Source organism: Papaver somniferum, chromosome 8 (assembly GCF_003573695.1).
Source record: "Papaver somniferum cultivar HN1 chromosome 8, ASM357369v1, whole genome shotgun sequence".
Classification (NCBI taxonomy): domain Eukaryota; kingdom Viridiplantae; phylum Streptophyta; class Magnoliopsida; order Ranunculales; family Papaveraceae; genus Papaver; species Papaver somniferum.
Window position 1 is genome coordinate 63,281,249 of NC_039365.1, and position 14,420 is coordinate 63,295,668.

At 34.7% G+C, this 14,420-nt stretch overlaps 1 long non-coding RNA gene across 1 annotated transcript; it reads left to right on the plus strand.

Annotated features, from left to right (window-relative positions):
* The first annotated feature begins 9,042 nt into the window (after positions 1–9,042).
* On the plus strand, positions 9,043–11,312 carry LOC113303215. The gene is made up of 2 exons (XR_003337355.1): positions 9,043–9,163; positions 10,929–11,312. It is a non-coding gene; the product is annotated as an uncharacterized LOC113303215 (long non-coding RNA).
* The last annotated feature ends 3,108 nt before the right edge of the window (positions 11,313–14,420 follow it).

Consider the following 14,420-nt stretch of genomic DNA (forward strand, 5'->3'; position numbering starts at 1 on the left):
GAATCGAGAAAAAAAGTAAATTAGGGTTTCAGTTTTGATTGACTTTCTTTATGAAATTGATTTTGTTTCGGTGTTTTATTTCATGGGTTTGCCGTTGATTAGGGTTTAAAGGTTTGTGTAAGGTTTAATTTTGTTTTCTTAAGATTTTGAGTTTCGGATTAGGGTTGGGATGAACTGAAGGTGATGAATTAGGATTCCTGAATCAGGTAGTTCAGATAAAGCTGATGACTTGAACAGTAGTATTAGATTTGAGTTATTGATGTGGGGTTTTGAATTTTATTTTGGGGTGTTTGAAATTGAGAAGCATAGTGTTTTGGAGATGAATTGAAGAACATGGATTAGGTCTGTTCTTGAGGAGTTTGTATTGGGAATCGAATTGAATGGTGCTGGAAGGAAGAAGAATAGATGAATTGGGTTTGATTAAGGGTGAAATTTAATTACAGAATTGAAGTGATGGAAGTTCAAGGGTGGTCTGAGATGAATTGGGGTTGTATTGTGATTCAAGTTATAGTTATTGCAGGTGTGGTGGTGTTGTTCGTGTGATTATGAATTGAAATGTTTAGATTTAACAAGAAGTAGATGAGATGGACTTATTATCTCTGAAATTGAGAAGTTAGGGTTCTAAGATGGATTACATAGAAATGGATATGAAGAATTATGTTGTTGCTGTGTTGAAATGTAGATGGTAGAATTGCATATATGTTTGATTGAGTTGCAGATTAGTGATAGTTATAATTGGAGATGGTGGTGCAAGTGGTGTTGCTTCAAGGAGATGAGATAGTGATGATGTTGTTGTGGTATGCAACATTTAAGTTCAGTTTTTTCCAGTGAACTGGTGGTTTTTCCCACTTCTTCTTTGGTTTCAGCACTTTTATCCTGCAATCAGTGTAACTGTCATAAGATAAAATATTATACTTCAAACAAAATTTCCTGATGCACATGATAATGTTATTTGGATGAGTGTCCTTGATCTCAAAGACTTTTATGCATCTGCGTTTCCAGATTTGCCACATTATGACTGTGGCTAACAGGATACTTTTTTCATTCTTGAAGGAGATTATGCTCTGATCTTGTGACCAAGATTTAACCCAATCTTGTAAAGAACTAAAATTCTGATGGGAGTGTGACGTGATTTGTAGATAGTGGTAAAAGTGGTTCGATTCTCAGACTTGTGAAGGATATTAATTAGACTAAAATCCTAATATTAAAATAGAAAACTCATTAAAAATTATAGCAAACTCAATCAAAGATGATATCAATACTAAAAGAAACACTGGGGCTAAGATTCCACTATTTTCCAAGTTCAAAGTGATTAAACCAATACTTATATTTATGCAATTTTCTTGTTTAATTTGATTCTAAAATATTGAAACAATTAGATTTTCAAAAGTAATAATTGTAAATACCAAGTATGAAGCATCAAAAGTATTAAAACTAAGCATACTCCATCAAAATAGATCACAATCACTCAAATAAAAATCATATTCAATAATAGTTCAAGGAAAATAATCATATAATTATTGCAAATACAAAGATAAAATAGAATATACTACTTTTTGTTGGAAAAATAGCTTCCTCTATCGCCTCAGCAATGTGGTTTAGCTCCTCATATTAATCATGATCTCAAAATATGTGTTTGTTGCTCAAAAGATGATTAAAAGAGTGAAAATTAATAACACAGACTGTTTGCAACAGTGTATTGGTGTTGCAAAACAGCTGTTACAATGGAACTGTTACAGAAAAACTGTTGCTTTGTCGCTGATTTAAAACTGCCCTGAAATAAGACTGTCCTGAACAACTTAATGTTCTTCAGCTGTTAAACAGTGACACTTTTCTGCGACTGTCTACCGAGGGTCAATGTTCTTCAGCTGTTCTTCTTCTTCAACAACAACAACAGCAGAAACAGAGCTTGGTAAAGCTCTGATTTCTTCTTCTCTGGCTCTCCTTAGGTTCCCAAACTCTCGACACCTCTTCTATATGACCCAAAACATCTATTTATATCAAAAATACCGATTAAATCTCTCCCAAATCTTCCAAAATCTCTTTCCTTCTCTTCACGGCCAAGTTGCGACAATTTCTTGTTTTAGGATTTCTACGCGTTTCTGAGCTTTCCTTATTATTCTAAACTCTTCCTTAGATAGATACAAATATTTGGGAAGGTTTACAGCGTTTTAATCACTCTAAAATTCCCTAAAACAGGTCACACACGTGACTTTCCATATTTTCTTATTGTGAGAAAAATCCATCGATTGAGCCCAATCTAATCAATTTAAACACCCATATCAGATTCCTAGACCCATAAGGAGTCTATCATATGAAAATCAGAGGTTTAATCGACCTCAAACTCCTCCAAATCACGATTGTCAAAACTGCTCTTTAACTACATTTTTTCCCGCCAAAATCCTTTTTTTTAATGTTGAATATGGTTGCCCCTTATCCAGAGTAGGGGCGCGATTAGCAACTGCCTGGAAATGGGATGCCCCTTAGTAATTAGGTTACCCCTTATCTAAAGTGAGAGTCTGAATAGCAAATGTCCTCCGGGTGCTTTCCGACAACTTTTCGAGCCAATTTTTTCCAAAAATGTTTATTAGCCAAAAATACCTACAAATAAATAAAACACCATAATAAGTACAAAAATGAGCCCTAACAATATATAGAATCGAGACAAATCGGACACAAAAATGTGTCTATCAGAGTGCATGGATTCTGGTAGGATAGCAAACCAAACAGCTTTTGCTAAGTCACATTTCAGAAGTAGGTGATCATCTGTTTCTAAAGTTTAGACACAAAAAGGACAATTGTAGTCATCCAGCTGAGAATATCTTCCAATTCTGCATCTTGTCTGAAGAAATTCCTTTAAACATGTCCATAAGAATAGGTTTAGTTTATATGGGAGTTTCAAATGCCATATCTTCAACCAAAACTTCTGCTCTTCTCCGGAAACATTATTGCCATTGATTTCTTGAGTTAAAGCCTTGTATGTGGTTTGAACTGAGAAAGTACCATTTCTAGTTAAGATTCAATGAATACCATCCTTTGCATTTCCAGTAATTCTTATGTCTTGGATAGCTCTTCTTTCTTCTGGATTAAAGAGTTGGCTGATTTTGTGTATATTTCATTGCTTGCTTTCCTGATGAATCAGACCCTGAACTGTTTCATTGCTTGTTGAGTGCTAGTCATAGTGAGAAAGCTGAGATGATTTCTTATTTCCAATCCAGTTGTGTTTCCAAACTTTGATGCTTGAGCCATCTCCAACACTTCTGATATAGTATTTTTTCACTATTTGTAAACCTTTATAGATGCTTTTCCAAATCCAGGTTCCTTAAGAGTTAATTTCATCACATAATGGATCTTTATTGTGAAAATATTTAGCTCTTAGAATTCTGGAACAGAGAGTATTGTGCTCAGTGATCATCCTCCAAGCCATCTTTGATAGAAGAGCATCATTGAACTTTTTTGTGTTTTTAAAGCCCAAACCACATAGTCTTTTTGTTTTACAAATAACATTCCAAGCAATTGGGTTAGCTCCTCTTTTGTTGTCTTTATTCCACCAGTATCTTCTCTGATCTTTGTCAATGGACTCAATTGCATTCTTTGGCATTTTGAAGCATCACATCTGATAATTTTCCATAGTACTCAGAACAGATTGAACTTGAGTTGATCTTTCAGCTTGATCGATGATTTTTCCTTTCCAGGTACTTAGTTTGCCTTGAATTTTGTCTTCTATGGGTTTAAAACTTTCTTTCTTGTTTTTTCCTATGAAGAGAGGAAGACCAAGATATTTTTCATTTAATACCATATTTTTCATCTGAAGCAAACCTGTCAGTTGAGAGCATCTTTGAGGAGACATATGTTTGTTGAAGAACACACTTGCCTTATTGAAGTTTATAACTTGACCTGATGTTATGTTGAATTTGTTGATGATGTATAGCAGATTCTTTATGTCTTGTTCTTTGGATTTGCCGAAGAGAAGACAATCGTCTACAAACAATAGATGATTTATGCTTGGACTGTGCTGGCTAGGCTTGATACCTTGGATTTTCTTCATACTTTCTGCTTTGCACAAAATTCTTGAGAATCCTTCCATACATAAGATAAAGAGATATGGTGAGATTGGGTCTCCTTTTCGAAGTCCTGTTGAAGGATTAAATGGTTGGCATGAAGATCCATTAAGAAGTAATGAAACTGATGTTGTACCCACACACTGATTAATCATTTGACACCATTTCTTGTTAAAACCCAGTTGCTTCATAATGTCTAGTAAAAATAAAAATTTCCACTCAGTTCTGTTGAAAGATTTCCACATGTCAAGCTTAATGCCCACTTCACCATACTTGTTCTTACTTTTTTTTATGTGATCAACTAACTCATGAGCAATAATTGTATTGTCTGAGATATTTTTGTTTGGGACATAGGCAGCTTGGAAGGGGGAGATAATTTTTTGAAGGATTGGTTTAAGTATATTTGCTAATATTTTATAAATGATTTTGTAGTTTATGTTGCAAAGAATAATTGGTCTGAAATCAGAGGGGGTTTGAGGACATTCATTTTTTGGAATCAGGGTTTGAAATGTGTAATTGAGTTCTTTGAGTAGGTCCATTTATAAAAAAATTTGAACTACAAAAGTGTTATCTTTACTTACATCATTCCATCATTGTTGGTAGAAACCTTCCTGAAATCCAGCTAGACCTGGAGCAGCCCATGAGTTGATTTGAAAGACTGTCTTTTTTGTTTCTTCTTGGTCTGGGATGGAAGTTAGACTAGCATTATCTTCATCTATGATACAGGGAGTGATGAGGTTCAGAATTTTTTCATTTCTCTGTGGATTTGAAGTGGTTGTAATATTGCTGAAGTGCTTGTTTAGAAGTTGTTCAATGTTTCTCCTTTTTGAATGCCATATACCCAATTCATCCTTGAGAGAGTCAATGTGATTTCTTATCCTTTTGAAGTTTGCTTTTGAGTGGAAATATTTTGTATTTTTGCTTTCTTTCTTTCTTTATGAGGTTTTCTCTTGAGTTTTGGTACTTCATGTCTGAGTCCATTTTGTACCAAAATCTTAGTTCTTTTTGAAGTTCTTTTTGAAGTTCTTCTATTTCCTTGACATTATTTTGTTGTTGCTGCAACTGGACTTCTTGAATCTTTGCTCAACCTCTTTGATATGCTGGTTTACATTGCCAAAAACTTCAAAATTCCATTTCTTGATCTCCTTTTTGGTGATTTTCAGCTTTATAACCATCTGATATGCTGCTGAGCCATTCTGAGGTTGATTCCATATTTTTGAAATCAGTTTTTTACATGAATCTTGTTGTAGCAAATTTTCATAAACTCTGAAAGGTTTCTTGTGGTCTCTCTCAGATGGGTTTGTATGAAGGAGTATTGGAGAGTGATCGGAGCCGAAAGGTGTGAGACTGTAGATGGTTGCTGAGTTGAAGATGTCATGCCATTTTTATTATCCAATGCCCTGTCCAGTTCTACCGATATAAGTTTATCACTTTGTCTATGATTATTCCATGTGTATGGGTACCCTGAGAATTTGACGTCGAGCAAATCAGTTTGATGGAGCCAATCTCTGATGTGCTTGTTGAGAGAGGATTGTGAAGCAGTCGTTGTTGAGATTTTCTCTTGATCGGAAATTGTGATGTTCAGGTCTCCAATGATCATCCATGGGATTTGCATGCTTTGGCTTCTGTCTGAGATAGTTTCCCAGAGAGTTTTCTTTTCATTATATCTTGGGCTTCCATACAGACAAGTTAGTAGCCATTGAGTATTTTGGTGACCGGCTGTAACTAAAACCTCTATCTGATTTCTTTGTTCATCAACTATTTTAAAATTTAATACATCTTTCCATATGAGAGCAATGCCTCCAGATAGACCCACAGAAGACTGTGCCCAAAAGTTAGGGAAACCAAAATGTCTAATGAAAGAAATAGTTTTGGTGTTGTTAGTTTTAGTTTCAAACAAAAACACTATGTCAGGATTATTATTTTGAATACAGTGTCTAAGATGATCTCTGGTGTCTTTTTGGCCAATTCCTTGACAGTTCCAAGCAAATATTTTCATTTCTAAGGGAGTATGAAAAGGATGATGCTGATGGAAAGAAAAAGTTTTAACAACTAAAATAATATCTAAATTTTTTTATAGACTTGTAACTGAAATTTAGAGGTTGATATGAAATATACCTGATCTTCGTGCCCTGTATTTCCCATGTACATAGTTGCATTGCAGTGATGATCCCAGTCGCCCCCATGTTTGTAATCATTGTCTTGCATTTCTTGAGCTGGTTGGTAAACACTATAGTCAGCTACACTGCTCTCCTCCATGTTGACAACATTGTCAAAATTGATGTTTCTGAAAACATTTTCTCTATCTCTTTTTATTCTCCTCATACTCGATCCTTCTCCAGCATTTCAATTGCTTCTTTCCTCTTCAGTATAAGGAGAAACATGATAGACATCAGAAGGTCTTTGGAAGACCACTTTGTTGGCTACCACAACTTTCTTCTTAGAAACATTTTTGTTGATTTTTATTGGTGAACCATCTCCATATTTTGGGTTCATATTCATGACATCTTCTAGAGAATAGTTTGTTTGACAAAACATGAAGAACGCTTTGTTGGCTAGAGCCCTTACAAACTAGAGAATAGTTTATCTGAATTAACCTTTAGTTCCTTATACAGGTTGTAGATACTCTTTAAACTTATCAAACAGACTCTAAATTCTATCTAATTGAATTAGGAAACCTTAGATGTGTTAAAGATTGATAATGGAAAGATATAAAGTCATAAATGGGCTTAGAACCATTATCTGACCTTGTATCAGCCTTTTGGCTAATTCTTAGAGTTCTTTTGTGATTAACAGTTAGTCTTCATTAAAAACGATCGATCTAAAGGATGAACCAATGGTTGAGGATTTCAAGGTAGTAGTGGCTTTCCTTCAGAATGAGGTGGTAACTCTTGTAACCTTCTTGTAATCATTAAGTTTCTTTTCAACAACGAGCATCATGTTCCTTTACTTTTTGTGAGCATATTTGTGTGTAATCGAGTGGGTATGAGTTGTGATATGTGTTACCTAGTATCCCCGCAGGGAGTGTCTATGGCTTTCCCATGTCTCCTTGCTAAGTCTTATTCAGCACGGGAAGTGTAAATATTATATAGCACGGGAAGTGCAATATAGCTATATTAGCACAAGGGTGTAAATATTATTATTTTTTATTTTATATAGTAAATTAATGTTTTTATTCAGCACGGGAAGTGTAAATAGTACTACGAGGTATTTGGGGAAAACGGTCTTATGCATATCATACTGGTTTGATCGTAGTATATGTTTTTCCTTTCTAGAAATGTTATATTTCGATGTTTATTGATTGTTGGGTGAATATTTTGATGTGTGTTTGCGTTATTTTCCCCGCGAGGAGTGTCTGTGGTTTCCCCATGGCTCCTTGCTAAGTCTTATTCAGCACGGGAAGTGTAAATATTATATAGCACGGGAAGTGCAATATAGCTATTTCATCACAAGGGTGTAAATAATATTACTCTTTATTTTATATGGTAAATTTATGTTTTATTCAGCACGGGAAGTGTAAATATTACTACGAGATATCTGGGGGAAATACTCTTACGCATGTTATGCACGTTGAATGTTTAGTTACTGTTCTTTATAAACATGAGCATGTTAGTGATTACTTGAAAATTATTTGTTTCCATTGGGGACCCCTTTGGGATGATGTGCTCACTCGTTCACACCTCAATTTCATTAATCAGAAGATAGAGATGTTGTGAATCTTTTATATATATGTATTCTTTATTTATTCTGTAAACCAACGCGATAATATATTCATATCACTTGAGAGAATTGTCATTTGTATAATATCAGAGAGTCTGGGTTTTGTTATTAGCATTTTATGTAATTATGATTCTTAAAATCGATAAACTAGGTTTGATGCTTCATTTAGGTTGTAATCCCATTAGCTAAGCAGGTGATTAGGTTGGGCGTCACAAGTTGGTATTAGAACTCACTATTAGATCTTACATGGGCAACAATAGACAATATCTAGTACAAGTTAGTGAACTAGATTAGATTAGAACTGCGTTGGGTTGTGAGATAAATATTAATCACTAAAAGCTATCAATAACTAAAAGATTTAGTTGGTTGATTGATTTGTTTGTTTGGTTGTTTGTACTTTTTGTGAAGTAAAAATTGTAGGGTAAACCAATTATTTTATGTTTTGCAAATCTAATGGAGATTAGAGAACAATTGGTTGAAAAAGTTTGAACATGTAGATAATCCGATACTGCGAAAAATAATGAGATTAGCATATTGATAGTTCTTGAAAGTCATATAGAAACTTTATGACAGAGTATCCGCCAATTATACTTAGAACCAACAGTCTATTGAAATAGAAACTAGTCTTTTGAACCTAGAGCTACAAACTATAGATTTGGTTATAGAAAACACTATAGGTTTGTGTTTCATTTCTTGTTGTTTTGAACTCATTTAAAATGAGTTGATATTCGCGCGTTATTAAGTATGAGCAGTACTTGCATTTAGTCGAGAGATGGCATTTCTCTATAAGGTGGGGAGTTTTTAAAGACCAGAAGGACGGTTCGATTTTCGAGGACGAAAATGAATAAGGTGGGGAGAATGTAAGGACCCTAAAGCTCGTCAACTTTATTGGACCAGTAAAGAGTTGATCTAGTGATAATCTAGAGACGAATCAACCGTTATTTACTCGATTAGTTTGACAAGAACGTTAATTAATATAAATTAATCTAATAATAATTTAGATGCGAAACTAGTATCACTAGATAGATCTCGAAAAGTTACGTGAAATAGACTACTTAAACGTGTCAATTGGATAGCATACGAAGTTTTCATCATGTTAGTATGAAGTTTTCATCATGTCAATTGAAATAGACTACTTAGACAGTCTTGGATGCCCTTACCCGTTTCGTGGGTGCCTTCATATTTTTAGTTGGCCTTATCACCAAAGCCACGCGTAAGAGAAAATCAGTTTCTCTTCTTCTTCTTTCTTCTTCTGCTCCTCTTCTTCTCTGTTCGTTTCCTGTTGTTTTTAAGAGTCGAGAGAGAGATTCTGAGATTGAGATAAGAAGAGGTTAAGCAAGAATAAAGTGATGTTGGTGATGATTCAGAATCGATAAAAAAAGGTAAATTAGAGAATTAATTTAGGGTTTCGATTTTGATTGACTTTCTTTATGAAATTGATTTTGTTTCGGTGTTTTATTTCATGGGTTTGCTGTTGATTAGGGTTTAAAGGTTTGTGTAAGGTTTAATTTTGTTTTCTTAAGATTTTGAGCTTCGGATTAGGGTTGGGATGAACTGAAGGTGATGAATTAAGGTTCTTGAATCAGGTAATTCAGATAAAGCTGATGACTTGAACAATAGTATTGGATTTGAGTTATTGATGTAGGGTTTTGAATTTTATTTTGGGGTGTTTGAAATTGAGAAGCATAGTGTTTTGGAGATGAATTGAAGAACAAGGATTAGTTCTATTCTTGAGGATTTTGTATTGGGAATCGAATTGAATGGTGCTGGAAGGAAGAAGAATAGATGAATTGGGTTTGATTAAGGGTGAAATTTAATTACAGAATTGAAGTGATTGCAGTTCAAGAGTGCCTGAGATGAAATGGGGTTGTATTGTGATTCAAGTTATAGTTATTGCAGCTGTGGTGGTGCTGTTCGTGTGATTATGAATTGAAATGTTTAGATTTAACAAGAAGTAGATGAGATGGACTTATTATCTCTGAAATTGAGAAGTTAGGGTTCTAAGATGGATTACAGATAATGGAGATGAAGAATTATGTTGTTGCTGTGTTGAAATGTTGATGGTAGAATTGCATATGTGTTTGATTGAGTTGCAGATCAGTGATAGTTATAATTGGAGATGGTGGTGCAAGTGGTGCTGCTTCAAGGAGATGAGATAGTGATGATGTTGTTGTGGTTAGGAAATGTGTTAAGAGGAGAACAAGGATGGGTGTATGAGAATGATATATGTAACTGAATTGGTGGTGTGTCACAAGGATTTTGACTGAAGAAACTGTTGGTGATCAGTATGCATGGTAGTTGGTGAGAACATGAAGAAGATGTTGGTGATGCTGAGGTGAACTTGATTGAAGTCAGCTCATGGTTTGGTTGCCGTCAGGAAATCTTTATGGCCTGTGTGAAATATAATTGAAGTGAAGCTGCAATTGGTGTCAGAGTTGTAGATAAATATGTAAGCAGAATGGCTGATTGATATAATGAAGTTGCAGTTCATGGAGTCATGGGAATATAGTATATGAATTGAAACAAAGCAGAGATAGTTAAGCTGTGAACTTTTGCAAGGAAGTTGAAAATGCATTTTTGTTTAGTCATGGCATGTTTGTGTTGCACAATGATTGTGCATTAGAAGTTTGGCTTAGGCATTTGGCCTATTAGTCCTCTTAGTCAGTTAAGCTGACTTATATGGTTGGTTTGGTCTGATTGAGTTGAATCTGTTGAACTCAGTAGTGACTCGCTTGACTCAGTTAGTAGACTGAGTTAACCCGTTGACCAGACTTTGTCTAGTTTGACCGAGCTGACCTTGACCGATTCATGTTTGACCAGGACTTGACATTGACTGTACGTTTACCTTTAATTGACCTTGTGACTGTTACTGACCGTTAGTTGACTCCGGTGGAATGAACCTTAGATAAATAGGTTTGTTTAGTGGACTTGGGCTTAGGAGTAGTTTTCCTATTTTGATATATTAGACCTTATGTTCTGAATTAACCTTTAGTTCCTTCTACAAGTTGTAGATGCTCTTTAAACTTACCAAACAGACTCTAGATTCTATCTAATTGAAAGATGTAAAATCATAAATGGGCTTAGAACCATTAATTGGACTTGTATGAGCATTTTTGATAATTTTTAGAGTGATTGTGTGATTAACAGTTAATCTTCATTAACAACGATCGATCTAAAAGATGAACCAGTGGATTGAGGATTTCAAGGTAGTAGTGGCTTTCCTTCAGAATCGGGTGGGAACTCTTGTAACCTTCTTGTAATCATTAAGTTTCTTTTCAACAACGAGCATGATGTGCCTTTACTTCTCGTTAGAATATTTGTGTGTAATCAAGTGGGTATGAGTTATGATATGTGTTACCTAGTATCCTCGCAGGGAGTGTCTATGGATTTCCCACGTCTCCTTGCTAAGTCTTATTCAGCACGGGAAGTGTAAATATTATATAGCACGGGAAGTGCAATATAGCTATATCAGCACAAGGGTGTAAATATTATTACTTTTTATTTTATATCGTAAAATTATGTTTTTATTCAGCACGGGAAGTGTAAATTGTACTACGAGGTATTTGGGAAAAACGGTCTTATGCATATCATACTGGTTTGATTGCAGTGTATGTTTTTCCTTTCTAGAAATGCTATATTTCGATGTTTGTTGATTGTTGGGTGAATATTTTCATGTGTGTTTGCGTTATTTTCCTCGCGAGGAGTTTCCGTGGTTTCCCCATGGCTCCTTGCTGAGTCTTATTCAGCACGGGAAGTGTAAATATTATACAGCACGGGAAGTGCAATATAGCTATTTCAGCACAAGGGTGTAAATAGTATACTCTTTATTTTATATGGTAAATTTATGTTTTATTCAGCACAGGAAGTGTAAATATTACTACGAGATATCTGGGGGAAATACTCTTACGCATGTTATGCACGTTGAATGTTTAGTTACTGTTCTTTAGAAACATGTGCATGTTAGTGATTACTTGAAAATTATTTGTTTCCATTGGGAACCCCTTTGGGATGATGTTCTCACTCGTTCCCACTTCAGTTTCAGTAGTCAGAAGAAATGGTGCATGTGAAGATATTCGTTTTCGTAGCTTAAAGCTTTTAGCGATGTTAGAGATGTTGTGAATCTTTTATATATATTATTCTTTATTTATTCTGTAAAACAACACGTTAATATTTTCTTATCACCTGAGAGAATTGTCATTTGTATAATATCAGAGAGTCTGGGTTTTGTTATTAGCATTTTATGTAATTATGATTCTTAAAATCGGTAAACTAGGTTTGATGCTTCATTTAGGTTGTAATCCCATTAGCTAAGCAGATGATTAGGTTGGGGCGTCACAAGTTGGTATCAAAGCTCATTATTAGATCTTACGTGGGCAACAATAGACAATAGCTAGTACCAGTTAGTGAACTAGATTAGCCTAGAACTGCGATGGGTTGTGAGATAAATATTAATCACTAAAAGTTATCAATAACTAAAAGATTTATTTGGTTGATTGATTTGTTTGTGTGGTTGTTTGTACTTTTTGTGAAGTAAAAATTTTAGGGTAAACCAATTATTTTATGTTTTGCAAATCTAATGGAGATTAGAGAACAATTGGTCTAAAAAGTTTGAACATGTAGACAATCCGATACCGGGAAAAATAGTGAGATTAGTATATTGGTAGATCTTGAAAGTCATATAGAAACTTTATGATAGATTATCCGCCAATTATACTTAGAACCAATAGTCTATTGAAATAGAAATTAGTCTTTTGAACCTAGAGCTACAAACTATAGATTTGGTTATAGAAAACCCTGTAGGTTTCTGTTTCATTTATTGTTGTTTTGGACTCATTTAAAATGAGTTGATATTCGCGCGTTTGTAAGTATGAGCAGTACTTGCATTTAGTCGAGAGATGGCATTTCTCTATAAGGTGGGGAGTTTTTGAAGATCAGAAGGAAAGTTCGATTTTCGAGGACGAAAATGAATAAGGTGGGGAGAATGTAAGGACCCTCAAGCTCGTCAACGTTATTAGACCAGTAAAGAGTTGATCTAGCGATAATCAAGAGAAGAATCAACCGTTATTTACTCGATTAGTTTGAAACGAACGTTAATTAATATAAATTAATCTAATAATAATTTAGATACGAAACTAGTATCACTAGATAGATCTCGAAAATTTACGTGAAATAGACTACGTGTCAATTGGATACCAGACGAAGAAGTTTTCATCAGATTAGTATGAAGGGAAAAATAGTAATTTCTTGTTTAGACCTTCGTGGCTTCCCTTATCCGTTTCGCGGGTGCCTTCATATTTTTAGTTGGCCTTATCACCAAAGACACACGTATGAGAAAATCAGTTTCTCTTCTTTTTCTTCTTTCTTCTTCTGCTCCTCTTCTTCTCTGTTCGTTTCCTATTGTTTTTAAGAGTCGAGAGAGAGATTCTGAGATCGAGATAAGGTGGGGTTAAGCAAGAATCAAGGGATGTTGGTGATGATTCAGAATCGATAAAAAATGTAAATTAGAGAATTAACTTAGGGTTTCGGTTTTGATTGACTTTCTTTATGAAATTGATTTTGTTTCGGTGTTTTATTCCATGGGTTTGCTGTTGATTAGGGTTTAAAGGTTTGTGTAAGGTTTAATTTTGTTTTCTTAAGATTTTGAGTTTCGTATTAGGGTTGGGATGAACTGAAGGTGATGAATTAGGGTTCCTAAATCAGGTAGTTCAGATAAAGCTGATGACTTGAACAGTAGTGTGTTTTGAGTTATTGATGTAGGGTTTTGAATTTTATTTTGGGGAGTTTGAAATTGAGAAGCATAGTGTTTTGGAGATTAATTGAAGAACAGGGATTAGGTTTGTTCTTGAGGAGTTTGTATTGGGAATCGAATTGAATGGTGCTGGAAGGAAGAAGAATAGATGATTTGGGTTTGATTAAGGGTGAAATTTAATTACAGAATTGAAGTGATTGCAGTTCAAGAGTGATATGAGATGAAATGTGGTTGTATTGTGATTCAAGTTATAGTTATTGCAGGTGTGGTCTTGTTGTTCGTGTGATTATGAATTGAAATGTTTAGATTTAACAAGAAGTAGATGAGATGGACTTATTATCTCTGAAATTGAGAAGTTAGGGTTCTAAGATGGATTACAGAGAAGGGAGATGAAGAATTATGTTGTTGCTGTGTTGAAATGTAGATGGTAGAATTGCATATGTGTTTGATTGAGTTGCAGATTAGTGATAGTTATAATTGGAGATGGTGGTGCAAGTGGTGCTGCTTCAAGGAGATGAGATAGTGATGATGTTGTTGTGGTTAGGAAATGTGTTAAGAGGAGAACAAGGATGGGTGTATGAGAATGATATATGTAACTGAATTGGTGGTGTGTCACAAGGATTTTGACTGAAGAAACTTTTGGTGATCAGTATGCATGGTAGTTGGCGAGAACATGAAGAAGATGTTGGTTATGCTGAGGTGAACTTGATTGAAGTCAACTCATGGTTTGGTTGCCGTCAGGAAATCTGTATGGGCTTTGTGAAATATAATTGAAGTGAAGCTGCAATTGGTGTTAGAGTTGTAGATAAATGGTTGATTGATGTAATGAAGTTGTAGTTCATGGAGTCATGGGAATATAGCATATGAATTGAAACAAAGCAGAGATAGTT